Source organism: Felis catus, chromosome A1 (assembly GCF_018350175.1).
Source record: "Felis catus isolate Fca126 chromosome A1, F.catus_Fca126_mat1.0, whole genome shotgun sequence".
NCBI lineage: Eukaryota > Metazoa > Chordata > Mammalia > Carnivora > Felidae > Felis > Felis catus.
In genome coordinates, this window is record NC_058368.1 from 69,911,218 (window position 1) to 69,924,794 (window position 13,577).

At 45.1% G+C, this 13,577-nt stretch overlaps 2 long non-coding RNA genes across 2 annotated transcripts in view; one reads left to right on the top strand and one right to left on the bottom strand.

Moving 5' to 3' along the window:
- Nucleotides 1-13,577, top strand: part of LOC123384763 — a 31,076-nt gene that overhangs the window by 13,806 nt on the left and 3,693 nt on the right. The window contains exons 3-4 of the long non-coding RNA XR_006596282.1: nt 4,214-4,489; nt 7,126-7,235. This is a non-coding gene — a long non-coding RNA (uncharacterized LOC123384763). The remainder of the gene's footprint in view (nt 1-4,213; nt 4,490-7,125; nt 7,236-13,577) is intronic.
- Nucleotides 1-13,577, bottom strand: part of LOC123384762 — a 52,271-nt gene that overhangs the window by 519 nt on the left and 38,175 nt on the right. The gene's annotated exons all lie outside the window — the stretch shown is intronic.

A 13,577-nucleotide genomic window follows, 5' to 3' on the forward strand; every position in this document is an offset into this window, starting at 1 on the left:
AGAAACACCCCAATAAATTACCCTGACACATAGATTATGTGTAAGTGACCCTGGGTTGTTTGTAAAATGAGAACCTGTGACCTTTGCGACAATTACTCATAAAAGCCAAGAGAGGACTTGCCTTTTTAGATCAGCTTTAGTTTTTTTTTTGGGGGGGGGTTACTTTGTAGTCCACTGAGGGGCCACCCAGCTTTCCTCAGGAACTGTGACCTGGCCCAGCCTCCCGTCCATGGAGGACACGGTGATACCATCATCATGGGGCATCACCCAACAGCTGCCCAAAGATGGTGGGCACAGGAAACAGCTGCCTCTCAAGGTCAAACGATGCCTTCCCGGAACAACTCTCATCTAAGGCAACTCTGCTTCTTCACCTTTTCGATGATGCTGCTTTCACATTTTGTAGCTGCCTTGAATTTGTCTGGTTTGCTAGCAGGGGTTCCAGGCACATCATTGTAACGTTTTTGCAAGGCTCTGGGGAATAATCTGCCTGGACCTGGGCTCTTAAACTCATTTAAAGCATCTAGATCGTCCCTTAACTCCCCTTCCATCCAGACCTTGGTACCCTCTTCAGGATGTGTGCTTTCCCTGTTCCATTAGAAAATTTTCTTATTAAAAAAAAAAAAAGGAAAAGAAACTAAATTGAAATAGTTCTACTCTTTTCTCTCATTGACTTAATTTTATTCTCATGATATAAACAATGGCAGTGGCAGTTCATAGTCTACAAAACAGGGGGGAAAAAAGAAGAAAAATTTACCCATAAACTCAACATTCAGCTTGCTTTTGTTTTCTTTCAATGCATGAAGATAAACATAATTCTATATTTACCACTTATCTCGCTGGCTCTGCTGTTTTAAACTTGCTTTCTCCACTTAAAGGTCTTGAAAAGGCCTGTGTTCTCACGCTAGTCATTTATCATTACACCCCAGTCTCAAGCAGTGAGTTACCTCTTTGTTATTATTTCAATTATATCTATTTTTAAAGGCTCCTGAATATTTTGTTCTCTGAATTCCTTCTACTGGTTATTTTCGTTCTATAACTGTCATTGACATGACTCTGTAAACACCCTGCCGTGTTGTGCACAATCGTTTATAGTCTGTGTGTTGATGTCACCACCCAGGCACCACCCGACTTTCTTAAGATCTTCCCATTTCTTCCTCAAAAAACGAGCATCCTTTGTAATTGCTTGTCCAGAACTTTGCTCTTGTGAAGCCCCCATCCCTCTTGAACCAACTAAGCTTTTAGAGCCTCTGGCCTTGAAGTCAGACATATTTTTTTCTCTCTGGACATTTGTGACATCTGTTTTCCTAAAATCCAAGGTATGTAGTTGAATGAGCCCAGACCAGGAGATCCAAGGTGAAGTTGGCCAGGTCCATCCTGAGCTTTTCTGAGAACCTGTTGGTCTGTCCACCCCAATATTTCTCTCTGTCTCTGTCTCTGTCTCTCTCTCTCTGTCTCTGTCTCTCTCTCTCTCTGTCACACACACACACACACACACACACACACACACACACACACATACACGTTAAGATCCTGCACTCCTAGGCTCCATGACCACAGTCAGTTGGACTGAGGTGGAGACACCTGGTTCAAATTAAGTCAAGAGATTCTCTCTCCTGGGAGGATGGAACAGGGATGCAGAGACTATCAGTCTCTTCCAGGCACTCTCATGGGAAGTGATAGGACACAGAGCCTGGAGCAGCCGTACCTGACCCAAACGCAAGAGATAGCAGAGAAGGTTGGGCAGTGAGTAAGAGAGAGAGAGAGAGAGGGTGGGGGTGGGGGGGGGAGGAAGCAGGCACAGGGAAGGAAGCAGAAAGACTACAGCAGACACAGCTGTGGCCCTGCCCAGACCCCCGTGGTTTCCTTTCACCGGTTCTGAGCATGCCCATTGCCAGCCTCTGTAAGTGACTCTCTGAGGAGTGCCCTTGGGCGCTGGGGCCACCCATCCATTTAGAGAGCCTGAAGCCCCTGGGAGTTTCTATTCTTCCCCCATGCTCATGCCCAGCCCCACAGACTATAATCATCAACTGAGTGGTGCAAGCACAAAAGTCCAGTACCTTTGCTTGAGGCAGAACAAGGTCTGAGGTCTAATTTGCACTCTTGACCTCGCCATTCCCCTCAGAACACCTCACTTACACCCTAATCCTTGGTGTTTGGAAGAACCTGACAGAATAGATGGGAAGCCATGCAGCCCAGGGAAACAGAAACCAAAAAAGCCTTGAGCCTGAGAGGTTAGGTCCTGGTCTGGGTCCCTCGGGACGCCCAGGCTTTCTCCTCTGTGGGTGCTTTGGCCTACTCCTGAACTTCACTCACTTCTCCCTTGGGGTTAAGCCTGAACCAGCCAGTCTCTCTGATGTATTACCCAAAACACCTTACTTGGGCATCTAGCATTTCTTGGCTACTGACAGAGTTACTGTCCTCCAAATTTCTCAGACTTCCACTGGGATCGATGTTTTTTTCCAGTTGGTCAGCATCTGGGAGATGAATTTATCAGCAAGACAAGTTTGTAATTTATCAGAGGCTCTACTTTTACTGGAAAGGGGCATCTGGCAGAATTTCTAGACCTTTAAGTCTAGAAAATCACTGCCATGTTTGGCCATGCTGATGCTTTTATATTTATTTTTAGACCTTTAAACACTAAATAAAAACATATTTATTTATTACAAAATACATATTTAATATATGTAAATATGATGTATATACATATATATACACACATATGTGTATAATTATATTTGTGTCACTCTGACCTGAGAACAAATTTTTTACTGTAATTAACAGCCTTAAAAGTATTATTTTAGTGGAAAATTCATGTCTTTGCCCTTTTATCCAAAAGTCTATTTATAGGAAAAAAACCCACAAGCTCAGGTCCCTTATTTGGTGTTTTTGTCTTCCTTTTACTATAGCCTGACTAACAAAGATATTTTTGTTGTTGATACGGAATTTCTTAATTTTTTTCTTTACGTTTCTTTCCTAAATGCCAGGCACTTCTTTGTATATTAGTTATCAAGTTCCTCCCCGGCCGTGATGGAAGGAGTGCTGTTTAACAGGCGTCTCTGTCAATGAATTAGGTGTTTCCATCATACTGAGGATACATTTTACAACAACTGATAAGTGTAGGAAACGAATAAAGGAGGGGAGGGCAGTCTCCACGGACCTACCAGAACCCACGTCCCTCAGGTCACCTCCCCTCCCAGGCTTCCATTTGCTCCTTGATGAAATTGTGAAGTGGGTGTGAAGGACCTTGATTCTCATAGTGCTTTAAAAGGGAAACATAGAAAGGAAATGTCAGCCCAATAGACTCGGAGAAGCAAGGATCAGAAATTAGTTCTCATTCCTCATTCACCAATTTTCTTTTTAAAGGTTTTTGAAAACAGTTTATTTATTTATTTTGAGAGAGAGAGAGAACATACAAGAGTTGGGGAGGGGCAGCGAGAGAGGGAGAGAGAGAGAATCCCAAGCAGGCTCCACACTGACACCGATGCTGGGCTCGAACTCACAAACAATGAGATCATGACCTGAGCCGAAATCAAGAGTCAGACGTTTAACAGACTGAGACACCCAGGTACCCCTTTTTTTAAAAAAAATGATTTTATTTTTAAGTGATCTCTGCAGCCAACGTGGGGCTTGAACCCACAACCCTGAGGTCAAGAGCGGCGTGCTCACTGACTGAGCCAGCCAGGTGCCCCCGATTTTCGTTTTTCCATCTTTAAGGCCTTGTGCTTTTCCGCTTTCTCCCCAGACTGCTTTGTTTTCAGCTGCTCTTTCGACGCCCTGATCACTGTCCACCTTTAAACACATGAGCAATGCTTAGGAGCTCCAAATATTTTCATCCCACGGGTCACTGGACTTGCTTTTGTTGAATGCCGACCGCGAATCTGGAGAGCCCTTTACATAGCACCGATTGTGCAATGTCGGTCCATGCTTGCTAAGTGGCTGGATCCAAGAAGCAGAGAGAGGATATAGAAATCCCCTGGGAAAGAAAGCGAGGGCCCCAGGGTTCTACTTACTTAACGATCACAGAGCATTCGTTCTTTTGGAGCCCAGTTTAGATCTAAACCTCAGGACCTACACCCTTCAGGATAGCTGGGATTGTGTTATAACCACATAAGTAACCATCACAAAACTCCAAGAGGGAAGTATCGGTATCGCTGATTTAATTAATTCTAATATATATTTAAAAGAATTTTTTTTTCTTTCACTAACATCTCAGCATCCTGATGCACCGTACAATTGATGGCCTTCTGCAATCAGTATGGGCCAGAAGCAGCCCGCACATAGTTGTCTTTGCCTCCGCATACCCAGCCTTGGTCATTGCTGGTGAAGTTTGCATTTCGCCTGAGCTACGTGCATTGTTGGGACTATGTGTGAGCCCAGAAAATCATGAAAATAGAGCTGGAAATTTGCTCTTAGAGAAATGATCACACTTCTTCTTGCAAAGCAACCCCCAAGGGCTTCATGGACCTAAGGAAAGAAAACTCCCCTACAGGTAGGTGAAGCTGTGTTATCTTCAGTTACTGAGATGTGCACAAAGGGACTGCCCGTTGCCTGCCAAACAATGCAATAGGAGGCGGGAGAAATTGCCAGATTTCTGGCCTAGATGAAAGAAATTTCAGTGCCACGAGAGGCCGGTGTAACCAGTCCATGCGCTGTACAGGGATATTGTTCAAAGCAACATGTCAAAGTTTAATGGGTAATATCTGTCTTTCTTAGAAGTAAATAATGTCTGCTTCTAATCAAAAGCACCTTAGGTTTGATTAAGTATATTATCTCCATTTTGCAGATTGAAGAAGAAATTAAATAATTTGCCCATTTCACTGTGTGAGGAAATTAGAGAGCCAGGATTCAAATTCCAGCCAGTTGGATTCTAGATCTCATGATTCTGATCACAAAACTACACAGCCCCCCCCCCACACACACACACCCTCCACAACATTTAACATGGTGCCTGGTAAAATAAATATTTGTCAATATAAACTAAACTGTTTAAATAATGAAACTGTTATTCTCAGCAAGAAAAATAATCAAATATGTAGAGAATGTCTCTAAACATGGAAACATCATCATTCTTGTGGGAGAATAATTCAGTTGCTTCCAAAGCTCTGAGCCCAGGGGTAACTGGGGAACCTCGAAGGACTGCATTCTCCACGTAACCTCAGATCTCCACGTAACTCAGATGACTGAGGGGGGAACACCAGGGGTGTGAACCAGATGTCAAGGGCTTGGGTCCATGGACAGTAGCATGCTCTTGGACCCCTGGCTCAGAGTTTGTAAGAGCTACCCCCGCCCCGCCCCGCCAAAGGCTAACTTCAACCCATCAACTCAACTATTTGACTTTGACTTGTTATTTTGTAATAACATTAATTTCTTTTTCTGATTACTAAAGTAACTCATTCAAAAACATTTTGAAAAATTCCTGAGGAAACAGCATCCACTGTTAACTCCCTGGCATACATACGTCTTCACGTTTTGAATCAAGTTGCTTTTGTAACCTTTTCTTTGACTTAGTATATTTTGTAAACACCTTTCCGTATATTAAACATCTAAAACATAGTATTCCATCAAGCAAATATTGTCATTTTTAACTCTTAAACATCTACAAAGTAGAAATATCATTTAGATAAGGTTTACCGTGTGTGTAGTAAGCCGTAAATAGACAATGGAATTTCATCCGGCAAGAGTTAAATGTAGCTGGTTTTTGAAAATGAATGGATGGAAAACTGTCTCTCTCTTTTTTTTTTTTTATGTTTATTTATTTATTTTGAGAGAGAGAAAGAGAGCACCCACATCTGTGAGCAGGTAAGGGGCAGAGAGAAGGAGAGAGTGAATCCCAAGGAGGCTCCTCACTGTCTGTGCAGAGCCCAACAAGGGACTCGATCTCACAACCTGAGCTCATGACCTGCGCCGAGATCAAGAGTCAGCCACTTAACCAACTGAGCCACCCAGGTGCCCCAGGAAACGGTGTTCTGCGTGTCCCCTTGAGATCCTCCCTTCCTGCCCCTTCCCCAACCTCCCAAAGCAAAGGCTTCTTTTTTATGTTTACGTGAAATAGGACACATCAGTTCCCCAGGGGTGAGGTAACAAAGCACCACAAACTGGGTGGCCTACAACGACAAAAATTGATTCTCTCACAGTTGGAGCTACAAGTCCAAATTCAAGGTGTCGACAGGGCCGTGTCCACCCTGAAGACTCTGGGGTAGGCTCCTTCCTCACTTCTGGCTGCCATTAATCCTTGGCTTCCTTGGGCTTCTAGAAACGTCACGGCAATGCCTGCCTCCACCTTCGTGAGGTCTTCCCAGTATATCTCATCTCGTCACACGGCCTCCTCCCCTGTAGTCTCTTCTCTTCTTTAGGACCCCAGTCACCCTGGATTAAGGGCCTCCTCTCCATCTTTTTTTCTCTTATTATCATTATTTTCGTATTGCGCTTAAAATACACATAACATAAAACTTACCATTTTAACGAGCTTCTAGTATACAATTCTGTAGCAGTAAGTACATTCCCATCGTCATTCGATCATCTCCACTATCCACTTCCAGAACGTTTTTAATGTCCCAAACTGAGTCTGTGTACTCCCATTAAAGAATAGCTCCCTTGTGCCCTCCTTTCATCTCCTGGTGGCCTCTGTTCTACTTTGTGTCTCTATCCATTTGTCTGTTCCTAGGAACTTCTTATAAGTGGAGTCTTACAAGTATTTAACCTTTTGTGTCTGGCTTATTTCATCATAGTATGTTTTTAAGGTTCCCCCATGTGGTAGCATGGGACACACTTTCAATCTTTTTCAAGGCTGAATAATATCCCATTGGATGTATATTGTGCATTTGTCAATCCATTCATCTGACGATGGGCATTTGGGCTGTTTCCATCCTTTGGCGATTGTGAGTGATGCTGCTGTGCGTACCATTGCATAAGAATCTGTCTGAGTGCCCGCTTTCAATTCTTCTGAATATGTGGCTAGAATCAGAATTGCCGAATCACGCGGTAATTCTATGTTTGATTTTTGGGGAACCGCCAACCTGTTTGCCACAGTGGTTGCGCCATTTTATGTTCCCATCAGCAATGCACAAGGGTTCCAGTTTTTCCACATCCTCACCGACTTGCCGTTTTCTCTTTTCTCCATAATAGCCATCCTAATGGGTACGAGCATGACCTCATCCTAACTAATTGCATTTGCGAAGATCCTATTTGCAAGCAAGGTCACGTTCTGAGGTTCCAGGAAGGACAAGGATCTGAAGGTAGGAAGGACTCTATGAAACCCTGTCCTGTGGTAAAGAGGCTTTCCCTTAGGCAGAGTGCGATTAAAGAGCACAGTTCCCAGAAATAACATTTACCAAAGATAGACTCTTATGTATAACTTTGAATCTGAGTAATGATGGAGGTTAAAGGACAGAAATCAATAATGTTTTCCTCATGTTCATGGCTGAATTGTTGTCTGTTATGGAAGAAAACAGTGTTGAACTAACCAACCTGACTGAAAAATGGATATCTATTTATCATGGGTTTAAAATAGTGCCTGGGTGGCTCAGTCAGTTAAGCACTGGACTTTGGCTCAGGTCACGATCTCATGGTTCGTGAGTTCGAGACCCACATCAGGTTCACTGCTGTCAGCTCTGAACCTGCTTAGGATCCTATGTCCCTCTCTCACTCTGCTCCTCCCCTGCTCACATGCTCTCTCTTCTCAAAATTAAATAAGCATTTTTAAAAAATAAAAAAACAAGGGAAGCCTGTGTGGCTCAGTCGGTTAAGTGTCCTGATCTCATGGTCCGTGAGTTTGAGCCCCACATTAGGCTCTCTGCTTTCAGTGCAGGGCCTGCTTTGGATCCTCTGTCTCCCTCTCCCTCTGCCCCTCCCCAACTCACGCTCTCTCTCCCTCTCTCTCAAGAACAAACATTTAATAAAACAACAAAAATAAAGTAAAAAATAATAAATTGCAGGGTGCCTGGGTAGCTCAGTCAGTTAGGCGTGTGAATATTGATTTCTGCTCCGGTCATGATCTGATGGTTCATGAGACTGAGCCCCAAGCTGGGCTCTGTGCTGACAGCATGCGGCTGGCTTGGGATTCTCTCTCTCTCTCCCTTGTTCTCTGCTCCTCCCTCGCTCACGCTCATGCATGCCTGTGCTCTCTCTCTCTCTCAAAATAAATAAACATGAAAAACAAATAAATAAAACAGTAAATGGCAAAACCATTCTGAAAAAGGAACTTAGCAAGTGACAGCCAAGAGAAAGGCAACAGTGGGCTAATTATCTCTCTGGATATACAGTGTGTTTGAGGGTTGTATGGAGCTTGGGTGCTGACTTCAGTGGCCGTTGAGAAGTTTCAGATCTTTCCTCCCTTGGGTGTGTGCTCTGAGAGCTTGCCCTGCAGAGATTATGGATGGCCTTGGTTGGGTCAATGTCTCTGAAAGAGAGAGAGCATGTGTGTTTGAGGTGTGGCACATGACAAGGCGATGTACTTATTAGTTCTGGGTGAGCACATGAATATGTGGCTAGAATCAGCCACATGTAGGAGCACATGACTACTCCTACATCATTTCCTATTCCTTGCTCCTTGCGGGTAAATTTGTAAAAAAAAGAATTTTTTTAATGTTTATTTATTTATTTATTTTTGAGAGAGAGAGAGAGAGAGAGAGACAGACAGAGCATGAGCAGGGAAGGGGCAGAGAGAGAGGGAGACACAGAATCCGAAGCAGGCTCCAGGCTCTCAGCTGTCAGCATAGAGCCCGACGTGGGGCTCGAACCCATGAACTGTGAGATCATGACCTGAACCCAAGTCGGACACTTGACTGACTGAGACACCCAGGCACCCCGGCAATTTTTTTTTTTAAATAAACTTTATGCCCAGTGTGGGCCTCGAACCCATGACCCTGAGATCGAGAGTCACATGCTCTATTGACTGAGCCAGCCAGGCACCCCTCCTAGTCAGTAAATTTTTTTTAATATTAAAATAATCAAAATCCATAAAAAGAAAATACACAATTGTCTGGTCATTTTATTTATTTGAGAGGAGAAATGTATTCTGATGGGATTAATTATTAATTAATTATTGGATCAATAATTAATTAAAAGCTGTGATTCTAGAGTGCCTGGATGACTTTTGTCACAACCTCAGTCTCCAATCTAGTGTTGTTCTTTGACAAATGGGGATATCGTGCCTACTTTCCTAACCCCAGTGGCATTTGGGGGATTAGTGATATATTTTTTTAATGTTTATTCACTTATTTTGAGGGGGCGGGGAGAGAGTGGGGAGAGGGACAGAGGGAGAGGGAAAGAGAATCCCAAGCAGGATCCACGCTGTCAGCGCAGAGGCTGACTTGGGGCTCAGTCTCATGAACCGCGAGATCATGACCTGAGCGGAAATCAAGAGTCGGACTGAGCCACCCAGGCGCCCCAAGGGGATTAAGTAATATTCTTGAGGGTTGTGTCTCAGGGCCTTCTCTTTCCTTCTGCATTCATTGTCCAGCCCCAGCTCACATACCCTCGGTTGGTACTTGGAGATAGAGGTCTCCAGCCCGGGCACCTTTGCTGAGACCGGACCCTAACACCCAGCTGCCCACTAATCACCTTCACAGGGTGCCCAAACATAGGCGTTCAGACTCACCACGGTCAGGATTGACGACCATCTTTCCTTATGAATCTTTTCTCCTTTCCGGTTTCTCTGTCTCTGAACACCAACAACATCCCACCCTGCGGGCTCCACAGGCAAAGCGGGGGGTCACCCTTGCTGCTTCTCCCTCCCTTGCCCACAGTATACAACCAGACACTCACCAAAGCCTTGGTAAAGATTCTCTTCTTGACCAAACCACAGCCAGGCTCCTTTGAGCCCTTCCTTGACTAGGCCTCAACCTCGGCCTATGCAGACTTGAACAGACGCTAACACAGTTGTTAACAGTTTGCAGCCGCATCCTCTAGATGACCCTAGGGCCCCCCACCTCCCACTGGAAGTGCCTCTCTGAGAAAACTCAAGGCTGCCCAGATAACTGATGGTCCCAGCCAAACCTGCCGGCAGGGCCCCTGACTCCCGGCCTCTGGGGGAGTGTGGGAGCCTAACTTCCACAAAGGTCAGTTAGCAAACCCAGGCGGTTTCACGGGGACCAGCACTGCCTTCCTGCTCTTCCTGCTTGCTGTAACTTTTCACTTCCCTGACCCTTCTCAAACCCCTGTGCCCCTACCCCTTCCTCCTTCTCCCTTTAAAACGCCCAGTCACCTCTGCTCAGATGGGAAAGAAACTCAGAAGCTCAGTGGTGGCCTCTGTTGTCAGCAGTTACTGAGTGAGGTCTGTTCTCACCGCTTTAATGTCCAGCCATGTGTATCTTTGACACCCTCTCGGTTCCATCCACGTCTCTCCGCTCCTTCAGTTCTGGCCACCATCATCTCTCCCCTGGACTGCTGCCTCCCAAAGAGGTCCCGGCCCCCAGACTTGCCTTCCCGCAACCCACCTTCCCACTCTCTGCACGGAACAAATTTGGCCGGTGCGCCCTCCACACCCTACGCAAAGCCCTCAGAAATGGCTTGCCCTTGCTCTCAGGATGCCAGAAGTTCTCCAGAATGGTCTGCAGTAGGCAGCCTGTTGACGACCAAATTAGCAAACTCAGGAGGAGTTGGTTGGGAAGCAGAATCCTTTGGGGCCGGCTGACCTCTCCTCTTCCTCCCTGCCTCCAGGGGGATTGTGACTCTGCCCCTGCACCTCTCCCAGTCCTCCCAGGCCCGCTCCTCCCAGGCCCGCTCCTCCCCGGCTTCCTTGGTGCAAGACTCCAGGTCTCTGGAGGAAAGGGGCATCAGGAAGGGGTAGGGCCGCTTTTCTGTTTTCCTTTTATTTCTTAACGCAACGTTGTCTGCACACAGCTCCGCTCCCTGTTGCAGGGTGCCCTAACATTTTCCTTTCATTTAACCTTTACCTTATTTAACCTTGTGAGCTGAGTTTGGTTGTGATTTCCATTTTATGGATGAGCACACAGGCTTGGAGAACTTAAAACGCTTGCCCCCAGCCCCCCAGTCGGCATAGAGAGGACCTACATTCAAGTCTTCCACATCCGAAGCAATATTTTTGTTCTTCCACTCCCTCGGCTCCTTGGCTCCTCTTTCTCCGACATGCCCACTGTTTCGGCAGCCCTACTTCCTTCTGCATTTTAAATTCTGTTGCAAGGGAAGTGTTTCTCCTGGTTTCCTGTCTCAGCGTTCCGTGCTCTTCTGCCCCTTCTGTGTTCCACGGGGCTGACGGCGATCTGCCACTGAAAATGCATCTTCTTACTTGAAAATCTAATTTTTGGGGCCAAGTAATTTACATAAATGGCTCAAAAATTAAGCATACAGTGAGGCAGGTCATGGTCATTGTGTTTCTGCTGTTACTCTCTGTCTTTCTGTCCCCCCTCTACTCTTCCCCACCAATAACCACTTCTGTTATTTCCTTGCTTAGTTTTCCAGAGTTTCTTTGTGTGACACAAGTACCGACGTCAATGCTTATATTCTTTGTGTTTTGCACGGAGTGCTGCATACCTCATGCACCATTCTGCACCTTGCTTTTTTTTCCCTTAACGATAATATATACTGGAAATCGTCCAGTATCAGGGCACGGAAAGTTCCCTCACTCTTTTTGATAGCTGCAGAGTAGTTCAATGGATGGAGATATTCCGTGATTGATTTAACTTGTTCCCTAGTGATAGAATCTGGCTAGTTTCCATTCTTTAAGTATTACAAAACCATGCTGGAATAACCTTGGATATACCTCATTTTGCACACATAGCACAAATATGCCTAAGTCAGAGAAAATATTTGATAGAAAGTGCCAAATCTTCTAATATACGTTAATATACATTCGCCCCAGCAATGAATGACAGCGCTTGGTCAGCAGTCCATGCTGTTGAACTTTGATATTTTTGCCAGTCTTATAGACAAATGGCAGCATATCCCTGTAGCTTTAATGTGCATTTTGCTTATGTAAGGGGACTGTCTATTCATATTTTAAAAGTCATTTGTATTTCCTTTAATGTGAATTGTCTGCTCATATCATTTGATCTTTCAGAGAGTAGGTGTTTAGGCCTTGCTATTGACATTTAGGAGCTGTTTATACATTGAGGAGGATAGTGCTTTGTGATATGAGTCATATGAATATTCTTCCCATCTTTGATGTTTATCTTTTTAAATTTTTTAATGTTTATTTATTTTTGAGAGTGAGAGAGAGAGACAGAGTGTGAGCAGGGGAGGGGCAGAGAGAGAAGGAGACACAGAATCCGAAGCAGGCTCCAGGCTCTGAGCTGTCAGCACAGAGCCCGACGCGGGGCTTGAACTCACGAACTGCGAGATCATGACCTGAGCCAAAGCCAGACGCTTAACCGACTGAGCCACCCAGGCGCCCCATTTGACGTTGATCTTTTGAATTTGCTTAGGATGCTTTTTTGCCAAGCAAAACGTAGTTTTCTTCTTAAAGACTGGAGATTCACTTTTGGGGTGGGGGGAAGTGTACAGGTCCACACACGTGTAGATCCATGGAATCGCCATCACAATCAAGATACAGAACAGTGCCAACGCCCCCAAAATGCTGTGGTGCTCTTTGTAGTCATGCTCTCCCCCTGCCTAGAAACCACTGATATGTGCTCCCTAACATTTTTTTTCTTTTTAAGAATATTTTATAAATGGGATCACATAGTACCTAAGCTTTTGAGACTGCCTTATCTCAGCATAATGCCTCTAAGACTCATCCAAAGTGAGACCGTAGCATCCGCTTGTTCCTTTCAATTGCTGAGTAGTAGCCCATTTTGCAGGATGTGTCACATTTGGTTTATCCATTCAGCCTTGGGAGGACATTTGACGGGTTTCCAGTTTGGGGCAATTATGAATAGAGCTGGATAAGCACTTACGTACAGGGTTTTTTGTGTGAATATAGAGTAGATACAGAGGAGTGGGGTTTCTTGGTTGTATGTTTGGCTTTGTTTTTTAATTAATCATCTCAGAGAGGGAGAAAGCACGCACGTGCGCGTGCGCAAGGAAGGAAGGGGCAGAAGGAGAGGAAGAGAGAGAATCTTCAGCAGGCTCTACGTCCAGTGCAAAACATGTTGAGGGGCTTGATCTCACCACCCTGGGATGGTGACCTGAGCCGAAATCAAGAGTCGATGCTTAACCCACAGCCATCCAGTCGCCCTGTGTTTGAATGTATAGGAAGTTGCCAATTATTTTCTAGAGTGGCTGTATTATTTTGCGTTCCTACCAGCAAAATTGCTTTCCATCCTCCCCAGCAATTGGTGCTGACAGTATCATTTTCATTTCAGCCATTTTATGTATTTAAAAAAAATTTTTAATGTTAATTTATTTTAGAAAGCACGCATGTGAGCCGGGGAAAGGGACGGAGGGAGGGAGGGAGGGAGGGAGGGAGGGAGAGAGAGAGAGAGAGAGAGAGAGAGAGAGTCTTAAGCAGGCTCCATGCTGAGCATGGAGCCAGACGTGGGGCTCGATCCCAAAACCCTGGGATCATGACCTGAGCCAAAAATCAAGAGTTGGATGCTCAACTGAGTCACCGAGGCGCCCCTCTTTCAACCATTTTAATAGGTATGTAACAATAGCTCATTGTGGTTTTAAACTTGCAT